A 19,491-nucleotide genomic window follows, 5' to 3' on the forward strand; every position below is an offset into this window, starting at 1 on the left:
AGGCGTTCTATGTCCCTCACACGCCTGTCAGATCTTACTTGCTGAGCTCGAAGTTCCCTGACTTCAGCTTGGGTTCCAGCAAGTTCCCTCTGCAGAGCTGCATTGTGGACCAGAGTCCTTTCATGAGCAGACTCTAGTTGGCGAATGCGGACTGTGTTAACGCCAGAGTTGGCGTCAATCTCCATGACTCGGTCGATGGCGGCTCGACCTTGTTCGGTGTTTCGGGAAATCCTACGAATCATGATGGGTAGGACCCTGTCAGCTGAACCTCCCTCAGTGAGGTTGTAGAAGCTTCTGTCTCCATTTTAGGGGATGGGTTGACCCTGTTCCTGACTCCATCTATTCAAGTTTGTGGCCCACATGGGTGTGGGTCCTTGAAATGCTGGGCGCGGATTCAGATTTGGGTTTTGAGCAGCTGGGGGTAGGTTGTTGACTTCTGGTTCTGAGTCAGAACTATCAGAAAAGCCTTCGGCATGGTGATCATCCAAGGGGATTGGGTGATCATCTTCTGGTTCTTCCTCTAGCCATCCAGCATTGCCGTGGTTAGGGTAGTATGGGTCGCCGTGGGGATGGAATCCAGCCATTATATCTACGCGAGAAAAGAGGTATAAGAGATATTTCATAGACGAACTAACTAAGATAATTATAAGATGATCTTTATCAGTTACTCCAATACTTGTTTAGTGCATACTAGTTATATGTATTCAGGACAGGATAGACCTTCGAATAAGTGACCCTAACCCTAAGCCCCCAACCAAACAAGGACAGGACATAAAGCAAAGATTCACAGATTCTAAGTCTATGACATCCCAGATGCATATAATTTTAGTGTATCCACTAAACAACTATTGGTATACTAATAAAGACCTTTAGTTCTTATATAAGTAATTATAATAAAACCAAATACCCCTATGGTATTTCATTGGGGTTGTGTTGGTAAGTTTTTAGACTTGTTGCCACATCACAACCATTCTTGGGCATATGCTAATCACTCCTCGGACCAGCATAGTTGATCAGGCTATGCCACTCCCAGGACTGACCATACATCCCCGAGCTTACTTGTGATATTCAACAATCGTAATACTTTTGTTCTTGTCATGGTGACACTGATTTTAGTATGAATGCAGGCAAGTATAATTAGTTAAATATTTTATTATTTAAAAGTATATACTCTTGGTCAGAGTATTTTAATCCCATTGTATTTATAGTTAGTATATCTTTTATGGGTTGATATACTCAATTCACTATAAACAAAGCTCTGATACCAATCTGTTACACCCCAAAACCGGAACGACGGAAACGTTCGGGGGTGGAGGACGTCATGTACAGTATCATAACAGTGTAAAGTAGTAAACAAGCAACAACATCATCCATTGCATTAAAAGTAAAGTTTTAATACATGAGTGTTCTTTCATTGTAATAAGACACCAAAATATGTAATCAAAATAAAAGACGAGTCTTGTCTGTGCTCTGTCTTCTCAAAACCTGGTCATCGTACCTGTCTACTGGTGACCTGAGAATACAAGTTATTTTGATAGTGTAGATCAGCATAAAGCTGGTGAATTCATAAGTATTTTAGTGTCATTGATTTGGAAAGTTGTTATGAAAGACATGCAATTGATGATGAAACATTTGATATAAGTGTGAAAACCCTAGAAAATCCCATATTTCCTACTAGTATAAAAGGTAGTCTTCTACCAAGACCATGATGTTTTGAGGTTTACATTTCTGTGTAAATGAATGTTTTTCCCATTGTGTGACTATTATTATAAATATATAGTCTACCTCATCGTTTATGTGAATGTGTCACAAAATAAAAGTAAAAGGGAAATTATATAAGTATTATCCTTTGGTACTAGGATAATCACGACATGGAAGATGCTGAATAGTATTAACCGTAGACATCCGTCGATGTACATTTTCCCTCTGTAGCTAACAGCTGGGTGTAGAATGGTTAGTCCCGTACACATATAATAGTATCTACACATATAATATGTAAATGCATCTCATCATATAGTATCAATGTAACAGTATCCATGTAGAAGTATCTATGTACAAGTTTCCATGTAATAGTATCTCTTCATATTGATGTATTAGTATCTCTTCATATTGATGTATTAGTATCTCTTCATATTGATGTATTAGTATCTCTTCATATTGATGTATTAGTATCTCTTCATATTGATGTATTAGTATAGACTCATGAATGAACTGACTCTGGTGTAATTCCTTGTAATAGGAATATTGTTTTCTATCCCCTAAACTATACCTATAATAGTTTACTGGAATGTAAGTTGACTGTCCAAGTAGGTTTATACACCCTTGCTACTCAAGAGTGTTGGAACTGAATGATGAATGAAAGCTCTCATATCAATACATATATTTATGAAAGATAAGTGTATAGATATGGTTTTTAACAATGAGTTGAAAGAGGTTTTGTAAACATTTAAGAGTTTTGAACAATAAATAATAATGACTTGGTGTCATTTCTTAAAATATTTCAAAAGAAAATCATTTGATAACAAAGTATAACAGAACTGAAAACCATTGTGTTTAACACATTTTGAAGTATGTGAATTCAGTTGGTTGAAAACACAATTATAAATCACATGTGATTGATTCTATAACATGCTGTTTTCTAATTGTATTCCCCCCCCCCCATTAAAGCATTTGAAATCATTTAAAATATTGATTAAGGAGTATGAACTCACCTGTAGTGGGTGGTTTGGATGATGGGATGATGTAGGATGCTAAGTGTCAAGTGAAGACTTGTACACACACAATGATCCTAGTTAACATATAATAACACATATATGTATCAAATTAGTCTTTAAACAACTAATTAACAAAGTTAAGACCTCTTACGACATGTAAAACACCTTATTTAGGTGTTATAAGCCATAAGGATTGCATCTAAGTGTTGTAGGACCTTGCTATTGAGTTTGGGGTTCAAGGGTAAACTCCCTTGGAGTTTACGGTTTTGTGACCATAACTCCTTGAGTTTACGGTCGTAAACCCATGAGTTTACGGCCGTAAACTCATGTTTCTTTGACCATTTGTTGTTTTGAAGCTCTACGAGTCCTTAGAAGCATTTCCACTTGAAGTATAAGCCTATGGAAGTGATTAGGGCACCATTTCACTCCTAAATGGAGTTTACGGTCCTTGGACCATTTCCCTTTGGGTTTACGGCCGTAAACCCAAATGGTTTGTGTTCTTTTGATGTTTTCAAGTCCTAAACACATTAAGGAAGGGATCTAGGCTAGTTTCCAAGGCTTAGAAGGGACTAGGGCACACTTTGGCACCCTTTTTAGGGTTTACGGTCCAAGAACACCTTGGACCGTAAACACCTTGATCTTGTGTTTCCTTGGTGATTTCTTGATGTATAGAAGTCTAACAAGCCTTATTATACTCTAGGATAGAAGTACTTACAAGATAGAGGCTTGAAAAGGTGCTAAAAGTCCAAGAACACTAGTGTGTGTTCTTGGTGTTCTTGGTGAAACTTGAAGATCTAACCTTTTGGAATGATTTCACGGATGGAAGTGTGTTAGATCACTAGATTAAGTAATATATCAACTTAATAGGGCTAGAAACACTTACAAGTTGAAGATCTAGAAGGAAAACTCGGATGCTACTTGAGAGGATTTGAGTTTTGTTCTTGAAAAGTGAAAAAGTGAATAAAATGGCTAAGTGCCATATATATACCCTTGGGGTTTACGGCCGTAAACACCAAGTTTAGGCCGTAAACTCCAAACTTTTGAAGTTTTGGGACTTTATTGTTGCACAATAAACCCTAATGCATCCTCTCTCCTGTTATCTCCTGAAGTGCTAATCCTAAAATACTCAAACTTATTCCAAAAAGCTTGAAATTTAGAAGAAACAGTTTTGACTTCTAATGAAGTGAATGGTTGTACAGAATAGAAATTCCGGGTTGTCACAGGCTTAGATGGTTGAATTCTTGATGGTCCATCTAATAACAAGTATATGAACTAGGAAATTAGGATGGGCTTTAGGGTAAGTCCTATGAGAAAGGTTTGGGCCTAATTTGGAAAATTGGGCCATATGTTGGGCCTTGGATAAATTTTGGCTTTTGGGCCTTCGGAGTGTGAGTTTGGTCCTTGGGCTTGAATCAAGCTAGGTTGGAGGTAAAGTAGTCTTTTACCCCAAGCATGGACTTATGGTTATGTATTGGAACCCAATTATTAATTGGGTGTTGTTTTTATGTTGATAGTTTGGGAATATGTCATCCAGAAGTTAGAGTTTTATTCGCGGGACTTCAGCAGTGCGAGGTGAGTTACCTTCCCTGTAGGAGTGGGTTGAAGGCACCAATGCCGGCCCACTAGTAGTTGTTTATAGTATAGGTTATTGTATTTGTAGGAAGGGTGAAGTAGGCCCCGTAACCGGTTGAAATAAACCGGAGGGTAAGTTGGGCACCCATATATGCGTGACAGTATGTTATGATATGATATTATGTGGTAGTGGTAGCGGTAGGGGTGAAATAGACCCCATAACCGGTTGAAATAAACCGGAGGGTAGGTCGGGCACCAAGATATGCCTGACATGGGTAGGTCGGGCACCCAGGTATGCCTGACAGGGGTACGTCGGGCACCCCAATATGCCTAACATGGGTAGGCTGAGCACCCAGGTATGCTCAGCTGGGTAGGTCGGGCACCCAGATATGCCTGACAGTATGTTTATTGTATGGTATGTGGTAGGATGGGGGAACTCACTAAGCTCCGTGCTTACGGTTTTTAGTTTCGGTTTCAGGTACTTCTTCTTCAAAAAGAAAGGAGTCGGCATGATCGCAGCGCATCATACTATGATTTTCCGCATTATGATATCTTTGGGAATTGTATTCTGATGTTGTTTTCCTATGACATGTTATGTTTTTTTGACACTTGGTTTGATTATGATTTGGATGACTTTGTTGATGTTTTCAGACTACCGTTTTTATAATTTACTTAATTAATAATGAAATTTTTGGTTCTGAATTTTGGGATGTTACAGTGTGTGGTTAACCAGCACACTAATGTGGGATTATAAAGATGAAATGATGAAATACCTCATGTTTTTAATTGGTGATAGAGTGTGTATGGTTAACTGGCATACCAATGAGAGATTATAAATCGGTCGTGGGTGTTTGAGTGGGTTTGTATGGTTATTCACATCTTATTATGATCCCCGGCATCCCAGTCACTATTGGCAAGAGCATAATTGAGATTAAACATGTCAATGATAAGACTCAATGAATCTCAAAAGATTTAGGAGTTTCATGTGATTGAAATTGGTGAGATGACTCTACCTACCTAAAATAGTTTAATGATATGATTACGACATACCTCTGCATATTATGAAATTAAAATATGGATCCTATCCTCAATTTAATTTATGGGTCAATAATTAAGGGTTAAAAATCAATTAACTTGAATTATGTCTTTCTTCCAAAATTTTAGATGTCTTATGAAGATAAAATTTGTCTTCCTCAATCTTCTAGAGATGGTCTTCCACATTCAAGTAAAGGTGAGATTGTTAGACCCCCCCCCCTCCAATTTCACGGCCATAAAAGACCGATTTTTGTTTATGCTTATTTAAAAATCAGAGTATCCTTTTGAAGAATAATAATGAGGAATTTGTCCCCAGAAAACATGATAATGATTTTATCAAAGCATTTCCAAAGAAATGTATTTTATTTATATTAAAGCATTTGGGATGTTAAGCATAATGAAATATTACAAGTCTTACAATAATTAAACTAGTGGCTTAAAACACCTTGAATCTCTCTAAAGAATGTATCTTTAGTATCGCTACCTATGATACAATAAACTAAGTAGGTAAGGTTGGGAAACCTGGTGAGCACATAGGGTTTTTAACCCACAATAATATAATTATTATGTTTAAACATCCAACAATTAACCCAAATTCCCATCCCCAATATCTTCTTTGTTCTTAAGGAATATCCTAAGAATCATCCATTCTTCATTCATTTATTCCTAAGGATTGTCCCAAGAAATAGGCACGAAGTCCATCACTGCCAGGGTTTATCTAATAGGCACTAAGTCCATAGCTGCCGATGTTATCTATTAGGCACAACTGCCAATGTTATCTATTAGGCACTAAGTCCAAAGCTTTAAATGTTATCTATTAGGCATAGTTGCCAATGTTATCTATTAAGCAATAAGTACATAGTTGCCAATGTTCATTTATAAGGCACTAAGTCTATAGCTTCCTGGTTTTTTAGAGTACATCTGGTAAACATGTAGTTCAAAAAAACCTACAGGTTGCGAGCCTACTAGCGTTCCACTGGACAGTCTAGAATCGTCTGTGGTTGTCAGTTATACTCTCCTAGATGACTGGATCATGATCTATATCATCTTTCATCCATATAATCTTTCATCTACCCATCTTTACCCAATATATTTATACATATAAAAATACATACATAGTTTAAATCAAGTAAAACATGTATAAATTGTTCATCTAGCATAGATATCAGGAACATAGATAATAAGCACATATAGCATGTATTAACATTAAACACTTCATATCTATGTGTAAGATGAAAGTAACTATGCACTCACTTGTTAAAGTGAAGACTCGAAATTCGGACAACGCTTCGCTTCTAGCAATTGTCTTTTCCTTTGACGAAATCTAGTATCATTATCAATAAGTCTTAGTCTAATATTTATTGCAACTAATTATTAGTCTAGATTCATCCTTAATTAAAATTCCACTTCAAGATCTATCAAGTAAGGAACAACCAGATAGGATCATATCGGAGGTAGGGTCCGTTTGGTATATAAAGTATATTGTTTGGAAATCCCACTTTAAACATCTCACTAAATCTAGCCTAGATATCATACCCGTAAGTAGATCAATCAGTATAACGACTTGGAATCACTGATAAATCCTGTTTATAGGCTCATAATAACGATAATGAATTAAAATAAGTTATACTTAAAGTACAATAAGCATAATTCAACTTACAGGTGGTTTAGCGAGAAACCGGACTCTGCGCGGGCAGAACTTCTAAGTTGAAATCTCTACTTCTTAGGGCTTTTTGGCACACTAACACTTCACTACGAACACCTAGGAAGTGCTACAGAAAGGCATCGAGGCCTTGGGGGCTTTGGGAGAGAGTTGGATAGAAAGGTATGAGGAATTGAGTGATTTTCGAGCTCTATTTATAGCTGCTAGCAACCGAGTATGCGGGGCGTACACATGTTACGCTAGGCGTACTCATGCCACGTGTCAGGATCTGGTGGCAACCCGTGGGCAAGAAGGTATGGTCTAGATCATGCCACGTGTCGATTTCTGGTTAATCCGAAAATTAATTATCTTATAATATCCGTAACTTTTTCATACGAGCTCCGTTTTTGACGTTCTTTATATCCACGTGTAGGTATCGACGTAATCTACAACTTTCGTTTAGATTCCATTGACTATTTTTATTTATTTTTCAAATTATATTTTAACAGGCTTAGAAAGTTAAAGTCCATTAAAAATTCGTAACTTTGTCATCCGCCATCAGTTTTAAACTATCATTATATCGTTGAGCTCCTATTAACAAGATAGTCAATTCTCATTTAGATTGTGTCGGCTAATAATCAATTGATCTAAAATTCAATTTTCGAATTGTATACTGCTATGCTGAATCTTAGAAAATCATAACTTCTCAAATAAAGTAAGATTTGGGCGTTCTCTATATGCACGCTCTCGGTTTATCATCTACTATGACTTTCATATAGATCGCTAAGGCTAAAAAGTATTTTGTCAAAAATACACTTTTTACGATACACAAAGACGTGTCGGTTTAATCGCGAAACTTCGACGGGTCATAAGTTCTTCGTTATAAGTCGAATTTCAGTGTTCTTTATGTGTACGAAATCCTTGTGACATATAATATAACTTTGGTTAAGGTTATTTATCCTAAATAATCTTCTATCAAAAATTCATTTTTTAACGTTTATTATCTCTACATTGACTAGCCCGACTCTGTGGGCATTACAATTATCTCCCCCTTAGGATGATTACGTCCCAGAATCATCAACAAAACAGGGCTTGTATAATGATTCCGCATGTTATCTTTTCATCCTAGGTAATAACCGTAACTCTTATGTCCTTTCAAATGTGTATCTAGCCCGTGGACTTCTTAACTGCTGGCGGTGCTCAATCTTGCACTTGCTCTTTATCCTGTTTTGGACTTTTAATCATAACCTTCGAGTTACAAACTCGATCCTTATTAGAGACTCTTGCTCCTTCTTAACAGACTTAACTTAAGATAAGTTCTTTACTTCAATTACCATAAGAGGTCGATGGGTCGTGTTCTAATGACCTCTCATCGTATGATACAACGCTTACACTCATGTCTTTTTGAAATATATTCTAGAATGGAAGATACCCTCCTTCATGTTATAACGTGATATAATCACATTCTAGCATGCAGCACTTCAAGCTACAAGCTTCTTATTCTAATGGCGAGTGCGACACTTTTATTGATCGCTTCAATTTCTTTGACTTCAATCTTCTGGCTTAAGTTGGATGCTACATCGAACTTGGTTCTCTGAACCATGTAACATACTTATCTTAGTCGGACTCGATTTGATATGAACACAAGGGTCGGAATAATAATCATCTTCTTAGTCATTACCGAAACGATGGTAACGATGGACATGAACAAAACATAATCAATTACTAGTGCCTTGGTAACCTTGTGACTTTCCCTAATCCAAGTGTGATTCCTGTGCTTCTGGTAGTATCGGCCTCTATTACCTTTCACACCTACTCATACGCATCAGAATTGCCTTTTAGTTTTCCAAGTCACCATACAAGAATTTTACATAGTCATTTAACACATCGGATAACATAACTAAGATTTATATTATTTCTTAAAACGATTACATAGATATTCAATTTCACCCTATACTATGCCTCTTAAATTAGGCTACACCACATGACACTATCTATATGGCTACTTTATATCTCGAGCTTCAGATATATAGATCCTTACTCCTAATCCCTTGCATCGTCGCCTGCTTCATCAAGGATCATCTGGAATGCTCTTGCCTTTGGCTTTGGCGGCACATTCGGTCTTGCTACTTCATTTTTCTTCGGGCAGTCTTTTGATATATGCCCCTTGTCTCCACACCCATAGCACACCTTATCATTTAACGTACAATCCTTCCAATAGTGTCCGATCCTACCACATTTATAACAAGTCACTTCGTTGTCACATCACCCATAGTACTTCTTCTTACACTTCTCACACCACTTGGTTCCACTACTGCCACCATACTTTTGGTCATCGAGGTTGGACTTCAAGAATCTTCCTTTCTTATCAGATCTCGAGGATACCTTAATCTTCCTTTTTTCTCCTGCCTTATTTTTTTCTAGACCCTTTTCTCTTATTTGGGTCTCTAAATTCTTAGCTGCCCATATGACGGCTTTCAAGGTGATTGCTTGTTTGACCATTGGAACATAGTCTGCTAGTAAGCCTTAGCAAACTTGTTGACCTTGGAAAGTTCAGTTGTAACTAAATAAAGAATATGCTTCATTTTCTCTGTAAAACTTGCAGCATACTCGCTGACGCTCATCCTTCCCTTCTTCAGATTCTGAAACTCGTTGTTGATCTCTAGAAGATCATGCTTAGAGCAGTACTGCATTTTCAATTTCACCAAAAAGTATTCCCAAGACATCTTGCTAGCTTATCCCTTGGGCATGGTATCAACCAGTAACTTCCAGCAGCTTAATACTTCCGTCTTCAACTGTGTAACCGTGAGAACGGTCTTTTGTTTGTTGCTACAGTCGCCGCTTTCAAACATCATCTCCATCTCGGAGATCCAATCCATGACTTCCATCAGTGTTGGGCTTCCAGAAAGACTTGGTGGCTTGGATGCCATGAAATTCTTGTACTTGCATCCACTTCCATCATTTCTTCCATTGGTTTGGTTTTTTCGTAACCATACGTGGCTCAGCTCGACTGACGGTCTGACTATATTTTCCTTCCTCTGACCGTTCTATGTTCAATTCAGGTTGTACAATTCGTACAGAAGTTTCATCCCTATTATTATGCAACATTTGTCTCATCTCCTCCCTTTGTACGGCCATCATAGTCTAAATCATTGCTTGGACTTCGGCCATCGTGATTGACTCAGGTGCAGCCGCTACCTCTGGTGCACGTTCTATCACTCATGGCTCTGGCTGTTGTTTTCCATTAGCATTTTCTAATTCGTTGTGAGTTCTCACCATTTTAATCTATACACCCTAGAAGATGTTCAGTGTACAACGACGAGAATTAAGATAGGGAAAGCTTTATTTATGACAGGAATATAAATCTACTTATCACTCCGAAAAGTTACACTCCAATTCAAAATACCATAAGTAAATGTTTAGAAATATGAACACAAAAACTTTCCAGATCCAGTCGGCAATAGACCATATGATCCGATCACATAATAGCATCATAATGCATATAAGGTCTCATAAATCATTTAGCACATAAAAGCAATTTAGGAATCATTCCTAAAATAAACTAGTGCTCGTGTCTAGTTAGGTATATTTCCTAAATATAACAGACACTCATCTTACAATCATCGCTTCGAATTTCTAAGTTGAAGTCTAGAAATCCTACATATTCCTAGTTCGCTTAAACTAATGCTCGGATACCAACTGCGACATCCCCAATTTCATGGCTAGAAAAGACCGATTTATTTATGCTTATTTAAAAATAAGAGTATCTTTTTGAAGAATAATATTGCAGAATTTGTCCTTAGAAAACATGATAATGATCATATCAAAGCATTTCCGAAGAAATGTATTTTATTTATATTAAAACATTTGGGATGTCATCGTCAATACAGAAACATAAGAATAACGAAATATTACAAGTCTTACAGTAATTAAACTAGTGGCTTAAAACGCCTTGAATCTCTCAACATAATGTATCTTTTATATCGCTACCTGTGATACAATAAACTGAGTGGGTCAGGTTGGGAAACCTGGTGAGCACATAGGGTTTTCAACCCACAATAATATAATTATTATGTTTAATCATCAAACAATTAAACTAATTTCCAATCCTCATTATCTTCTTTAATCTCAAGGATCTATCCTAAGAATCATCCATTCTTCATTTATTTATTCGTAAGGATTGTCCTAAGGAATAGGCACGAAGTCCATCACTGCCAGGGTTTATCTAACATGACTGAGTCCATAGCTTCCGATGTTATCTATTATGCATAGATGTCAATGTTATGTATTAGGAACTAAGTCCATAGCTATCAATGTTAACTATTAGGCACAACTGTCAATGTTATCTATAAGGCACTAACTCCATACTTGCCAATGTTCATTTATAAGGCACCAAGTACATAGCTGCTAGGGTTTTTAAAGTACATCTAGTGAACAAGTAGTTCAAAAACACCTACAGGTTGCGAGCCTACTAGGGTTCCACTGGGATGACTGGATCAACTTTAAAGACAAGTTTTCTCATCATCTATATCATATTTCATCTACTCATCTTTAACAAATATATTTATAGGTATAAAAATACATATTTACAGTTTAAATTAAGTAAAACATGTATAAATCGTTCATTTAGCATATATATCAGGAACATAGAGAATAAGCACATATAACATGTATTAATATTAAATACTTCATATATATATATATATATATATATATATATATATATATATATATATATATATATATATATATATGTGTGTGTGTGTGTGTGTGTGTGTAAGTTGAAAGTAACTATGCACTCACTTGTTAAAGTGATGACTTAAAAATCGGACAGCGCTTCACTTTTAAAATTGTCTTTTCCTTTGACGAAATCTAGTATCATTATCACTAGGTCTTAGTCTAATATTTATTGTGACTAATTATTAGTCTAGATTCATCCTTAATTCAAAGTCTACTTCAAGATCTATCAAGTAAGGAACAACCAGGTAGGATCATATCGAAGGTAGGGTCCGTTTGGTATACAAGTTGTACTGTTTGGAAATCTCATTTTAAACACCTCACTAAATCCAGCCTAGACATTATCCCCGTAAGTAGATCAATCAGTATAACGACCTGGAATTGCTGATAAATCTTGTTTGTAGGTTCATAATAACGATAATGAACTTAAACATTAGTTATACTTAAACTACGGTAATCATAACTCACCTTACAGGTGGTTTAGCGAGAAACCGGACTCTGCACGGGCAGAACTACTAAGCTGAAAGCTCTACTTCTCGCGTATTTAGTGATTTTCGAGCTCTATATATAGCTTCCAGCAACTGACTACGCGGGGTGTACTCAAATGGTACGCGGGGAGTACTATAGTACGTTGGGCGTACGCATGTTACGCTGGGTGTACTCATGCCATGTTTCGTGATCTGGTAGCAAGCTGTGGGGAAGAAGGTGTGGTCTATATCATGCCACGTGCCAATTTCTGGTTAATCTGAAAATTAACTATCTTATAAAATCCGTAACTTTCACATACGAGCTCCGATTTTGACATTCTTTTTATCCAAGTGTAGGAATCGACGTGATCTACAACTTTTATTTACACTCTGTTGGCTACTTTTGACGTTATTTTAAAAGTTATATTTTAACAAGCTTAGACAGCTAAAGTTTGTTAAAAAATCGTAAATTTGTCATCCGACGTCCGTTTTTAACCGTCTCTATATTGTTGAGCTTCTATTAGTGAGATCTTTAATTCTCGTTTAGATTGGATGTGAATTCGTTTAGATCGCTAAGGCTAAAAAGTATTTTGTCAAAAATTCACTTTTTATGATACACATAACCATGACGGTTTAATCGCGAAACTTCGATGGGTCATAATTTCTTCGTTATAAGTCGGATTTCAACGTTCTTAATATGTACGAAATCCTTGTGACATATACTATAACTTTGGTTAAGATTATTTCTCCTAGACAACCTTCTATCAAAAGATCATTTTTTAACGCTTATTATCTATAAATTGACTAGCCCGAATCTGTGGGCGTTATAGATTCTCTTCCCTTCCTTAGGAAATAGTGGAATTGAACATCATCTTTCTTCAACTCATCCACCTCCTCCTCCTGTGACTCTCCCAACTTCACGATTTCGTCAAGTTGAAAGATATGAAACAAATCAAGCCCTACTGGCATGTAAAAACAAAAATGGAAATTTTGTGTGCGTGCACATTCTAAAAAATCAGACGACATGATGGTTGCCATTTGCGCAAAAACCAGGTTTCAAACAATATTAAAACCAACAATTCCAATAAGTAATCACAATTTTACGAAATCGTCAGTTATAATAAAATGATTTTTTAACGAAAATAACTCGCATGCTTTATAACTATTGAAGTTCATAGTGATGTATATAATAGCTATATTTCTATATTGAAACATAAAAATATAAACATATTGGGTTTGGTTTCACACGTACATATACATGTCCAATTGTGAGTATATATATATATATATATATATATATATATATATATATATATATATATATATATATATATATATATATATATATATATATATATATAGCCAAATCCATACTTTGAACTACATGCATACATATATACATATATTTAAATCCATGTTTTTATACAACATGCAAGTACAGCAAGATCTAATGCTCATAAGCTATATATACATTCATACGTGTGTGTGTATATATATATATATATATATATATATATATATATATATATATATATATGATTTTTGAGTGTTATTCATATGGTATAAACATATATCATTAGATCCATTAAGGTTTTTATCATGTTTTACGTGAACTTGTTTATATCATATCATATGTTTTGTCGATTTTAACATATTAAACAATATGTAAATCACGTAGGCTTTAAGTTAATATAACCACTTTACATAATAAAAACATGAATTCACAAGTAATCTTCCCTAAAGTTGTAAAAACTCAAAAGAAGGGCCGTAGAACTCACCATTGAAGCGTGTTGTAAGTCCATTGAATAAATTGGGTTGTTATTGGCTTTTGACCGGGTCACCTTTTTGACGATTTATGCACATTGGGTTGGATAAATATGACAAGAACCCGAATATTAACTCTTCACAAACAACTAAGCGCCAGAAAAGTCGCTGGAAAACCACCATACACACAGTGGCGCATGGCCGATCACCGGCGCGTGCACTGATTTTGATCTACGAGAGAGAGGGGATAAGTAGGAGGGTGAAGGAGGTGGCTTAGGGTGGCGTAGAAGGTGGCGGTGGTAGTGGCCGGTTGTTTAGAGAAAAACTTGAGACACACTTGAACAAACGTTAGAACAAGTATAGTTGCGGAATAGTTTATCCCAAAAGGATCTAAAAGCTCAACAATAATAATAAGTTAGAGTTACATAATTAGAGAGTTAGGTGCGGAAATGTAAGGAAATATAAATGACAGCATGTGTTATATCAAGTATACACATAAGTTGATTCTTAACAAGGAATGCATTCAGACCAAGTTAGTAAGTGAGATCAAACTTAGTGATTAAGTCAAGAATGACATGCTCCGAAGAGAGAAGATATTCAGATATAGTGATCTTTACGAGTAAGAGAGATGAGAGAAATAATGTAAGATATGAGAAGCGAAGTGTTATCTGATATATTGAAGAGAAACATTGAGTCCTATATATAGAGGCTCAAAGATTACACATGTTCAACTATCTAAACGTAACCATGGAAGGCATACTGGATAAAAGAGAGTGTTCTAAATAAAACATATAAAAGGCTAAACTAAGAAGACTAGATAGTGAACTGCGGATGATGATGACTTTGGATGCGGTAGCTGAACTGTCTTGACTGCGGATCTTGTAAGGCTGCGGTAGGTGTAACAACCCGATATTTTAAGTCAAATGTAACATTCAAAAAGTCAAATATAATGAACTATCTGGAATCAACGAAATTAGCGTCAAAAATGAAGTGTTCTAAAATCTTAATTGGGATGCATAAAGTGTTAGATATCGTGCCAAGGTTTCCAAAAACATAAAGAACACTCAAATCCGAGTTATAACGAAGGAGTTATGACCAATCGAAAATCCACGACACACCCGGTAAAACACTGCTAAACGTAAAAAGTGAAACTTCAATAAAATGCTTTTTAGCCTTAAGATATCTAAACGAAAGTCGTAGATTACGTTAAACCGTGAGTATACATAAAAAGAACGTCCAAATCTGACTTCATATGAGGAAGTTATGATTTTTCTAAGTTTCGGAACAGCGGTAGACAGCTAAAAATTCGGAATAAAGATCGAGCGATTTTTAGCCGACGCAACCTAAACGAGAGTTCAAGGTCTCTACAATAGTAGTGCAATGGTAAAAAGACATACGAAAAGGGACGTCGGATAAAGAAGTTATGGATTTTTAACGGAATTATCGTTTCCCGGCCTATTAAATAAAATATAATTAAAAATAAATTCAAAATTAGCCGACGAAGTCTAAATGAAAGTTGTGGAGTATTTTCTCACCTTTGCATGGATATAAAGAACGTCAAAATCGGAGCTCGTATGCGAAAGTTACGGATTTTACAAGTTCGAGGTGCACAAAACGAGTCGATTTACGCCCAGCGTACTCGGATGCTAGGCTCCGGATCGTCCACGTCGCCCCCTACGCCTCTACGCCGTCCCATCCGAAGTCCGGTAATCGAAGATGCGGTCATGCATGACGTCCGAGTATGCCCCGCGTACCCTCGTACGCCCAGCGTACCGAGGGCCTTCAGCCACTATAAAGAGGATGCGAGGGTTTCGGGCATAAGTGCTCATTTTCTCTTTTCCTCTTGCGTTTTTACTCCGTTTTACGTGCAAGAAATATCCCGAAGCCCCGGTTTTCATACCTCAGCCCCGACGAAGGTCCGAAGCCCCGAGATTCCCGAGAATCTCACCACTTTCCGGTCGAAGCGCCGCCCGTGAAAAATCTCGATTTCTTCGAATCACCACACTTTTCAGGTGAGTTCATACCCCTACATTTTCACGCATTTTTCATGTTTTAGGGGGGGGGGATACAAGTGAAACACATGATAAACTCATACTTCAAATACACGTCGTTAGAAATGTTTTCAAATACTTTATCTAGATTTTTGTTATGGATGATAAACAACATTTATACTAATATTATACTTCATATGCAAAGTTGATATTACACCAAGTTTTGTGTTATCCAATGGAACACGCTTTTGATAAACTATAATGGGTATAGTTTACGGGTTATTCATTACAACTTTACGTAAACATTGTGAAAAATGAAATACTTTCATCTACATGAAATATAGACCTTTTTTTGTAAATCTATAAATACTAAGTGTTGTGAGACATTCAACTTCAACAAACTTACAAGTACGCATTTCAAGTCCTGTATTATAAGCCATAATCTCTTGGAGGGAGAGCGTGATACTTGTGTATAGATCTATACGGGATTGACAATCCCGCACCTAAACTGTTAGCTACAGTTAGACCGGCAGGTCTGGGGTGACAAACGTCATAACACTACAACGCCTGAAGAACGTTGTTACAGGCAGTCTGGGTCAATAGCATGGTTATGAAACTCACACGGAAGTATTAAAATAAGTTTGATTTATGAGACTTTTGAATGCATTTAGTAAATACATTATTTGAGTATAAATACACTTTCATTATTTTGAGCACGAAAGACACTATTATACTCTAGCCCTTGGAACTTTTTCAAACTATATGTAGAAAATATTGGATTTTCTGGAAAACACGTTCAGTTATTTTTACTAAAGGACATACAAATTTCAGTACAAAAACGCTTATGAACTCACCAACTTAATTGTTGACACTTTTCAAAACTACTTGTATTTCTCAGGGAATCAGTAATACAGGTAACCATCAGCTTTTGGAGAAGGAACGCTAAGGCGTTTATTAGCAAAACATTTTAAATCATCATATTTGTAATATTCTTTTGAAACATGTATTACAAGCAACAATGTAAGTTTTTATTATATTTATGATGGTTGTGTTTACTTTCTTTACAATATTCAACTGTTATGATACTACGTGAAGTCACCCACCCCCGAATGTTTCCGCCATCTTGGTTTGGGGGTGTGACAGATTGGTATCAGAGCATTGTTTATAGTGAACTAAGTATATCGAACCACATAAGATATACAAACTATAAATGCAAAGGGACCAAAAACCCTCTGACAAAACGTTTTCATAAACGATACTTTTAATAAATTAATGTGATATACATTTTTTTTTATTATAAGTACACGCATGCATCAGTCTCGTATCATAGCAAAGTTTTATAAAGAAGTATTAAGACAAGTTGCGACACTACGACTAGGCCTCGGGATATGTAAATCAAATCGAGAATAAATATAGCCTGATCAACTATATTTATCCTGGATGTGACCAACGTATGTCGAGGAATGGTCGTAGTAAGCAACGAGTCGAAAACTTACCGAATTAAATACTAGAATCAAACTCACGAATTTGAAATACTATTGGAGTATTTTGTAAAAAAAAAAAAAAAATAAAAAAAAAAAATAAATAAATAAATAAACTAAAAGAACTGTTATAATCATGCGAATCTCAGTATTTAATTAGAAATAGGAATCGTCGAATAAAATTTACCCTTATCGAAAATTTCCATTCTTACTCCTGAGTTTTATATAATTCTCTTGCCCCTATTCTCGATCAGACGAAATGGCAGGTTTTCACATTCCCGGGGATCCCTACTACCCTAACCAGGGTAATGGAGGCTGGATTGAGGACGACCCCGAAGAGGATTCCGAAGAGGAAATTCCCGAGGAAGAACCCGAAGAAGAATCCGAAGAGGATCCTGAGGAAGACCCAGACGAAGATACAGAAGAGGAAGGAGATGGTGGGAGCACAGACTCAGAGCCCGAGATCTATAATCCTCCCCGAGGAGCAGCAAATTCCCCAAGGAACTTTCAGGGCCCGGCGCCCCGCTGGGCTGTGGATCTGAAGCAATGGAGCAGGGAACAAGGGCAACGCCCACCCTATGGCATGGCGCGAGGCTTTTATAACCTCCGCAACGGGGGTTCGGCTGACAGGGCACTCCCTGTCATGGTCCAACGCATTGCCAACCAAGGCGAGCAAGCAAGAGCAAATGCCAACCAACTTTTGGACATTGGGGCCACCGCGGTACGTCTTCGTCGTCTGGACGAAGAACATGAGCGAACACTAGAGCACACCTTTTCCCTGCAGAGGGACATTCCTGCTACAAGAAACGAAGTGAGGGAGCTCCATAGGAGCCAAGCCGCCATGGAGAGGCGCGTCATCGAGGCCGAACGTCAAGTAGCCCGAGCTAAGGCTTCCACAACCACATACCATGGTCCGCAGCGTGCCACCCGCTCAGAGTAGAGCGCGTACTTCTGGCGCTATGTATATACCTATTAAATAAGTGTTGGTGCTACTCTTTTCTTTAAGAATGTAAACCCGACGAATTGTGAGAACGCAGTTCGAGGGTCGGAATGCGGTCAAATTTTCCCATTTTCATTGGTGTACCCTGGACCTATATAAGGTCAAATTTTCCTGATCGTTGTATCATATACTAATATCAATGAAATTGACACGCGTTTATTATTTCCTTGAGTATTCCATTAAAATTCTTAAAAGAAGCATACACTTATTTTTGAAAGTTTCCATTTACATGCGAAAACCAGAAATGTTCAGAACTAAAACTGATAATACTAAAACCTTCCATAATCATTTCTAATGACTTATCAAGAATTCGTCTCTTAACTTGTGGCAAAATCATGCCACCAAGGAGAAATCCCCGACGTTTCAATACAAACGGAGCACCAGCACCACCTCCACCACCCCCTCCATCAATGGATGCTGCTACCTTTCAGGCTGATGTAACAGCCACCGTAACCGCAGCAATGGCACAAATGAGTAACAACGGATCAGGAGGAGGGATAAATAGCTCTACTAATGACCAAAACCAAGGTCACTCCGTGGAATGTACTTACAAAGACTTCTCCAACAGCAAACCCATCCCCTTTAATGGATCTGGGGAAGTGATGGCTCTATCCCAATGGATAGAGAAAACGGAAGCTGTGTTCGAGATATGCTCATGCCCCGAGGAAAGCAAAGTAAAATTTGCCGCCTGTACTTTCTACGAGCAAGCCCTAACGTGGTGGAATGGCCACGTCAAGTCACTAACTCTGGTAGTGGCAAACTCAATGGGTTGGGAGAACCTGAAACGGATGCTACTACGAGAGTACTGCCCAAGGGGCGAGATTCAGAAGCTCGAACAGGAGCTTTGGGGCCATACGATGGTAGGCTCGGACATCACAAGCTATACGAATAGGTTCAGTAATTTGATGATACTATGCCCAGGAATGATGATTCTGGAAAGCCAAAAGGTGGAAAGGTATATCTGGGGGCTGTCGCCCCAGCTTCGAGGAAGTGTGCTAGCTTCCAAACCCACGACGTTCGACAGCGCCAAGGAACTGGCACAATCTCTCGTTGATCATGGGGTATGCCAAAGTATCACGACCGTCGTC

The sequence above is a fragment of the Lactuca virosa genome, chromosome 1 (assembly GCF_052849685.1).
Source record: "Lactuca virosa cultivar CGN04683 chromosome 1, Lactuca_virosa_CGN04683_v6, whole genome shotgun sequence".
Classification (NCBI taxonomy): Eukaryota; Viridiplantae; Streptophyta; class Magnoliopsida; order Asterales; family Asteraceae; genus Lactuca; species Lactuca virosa.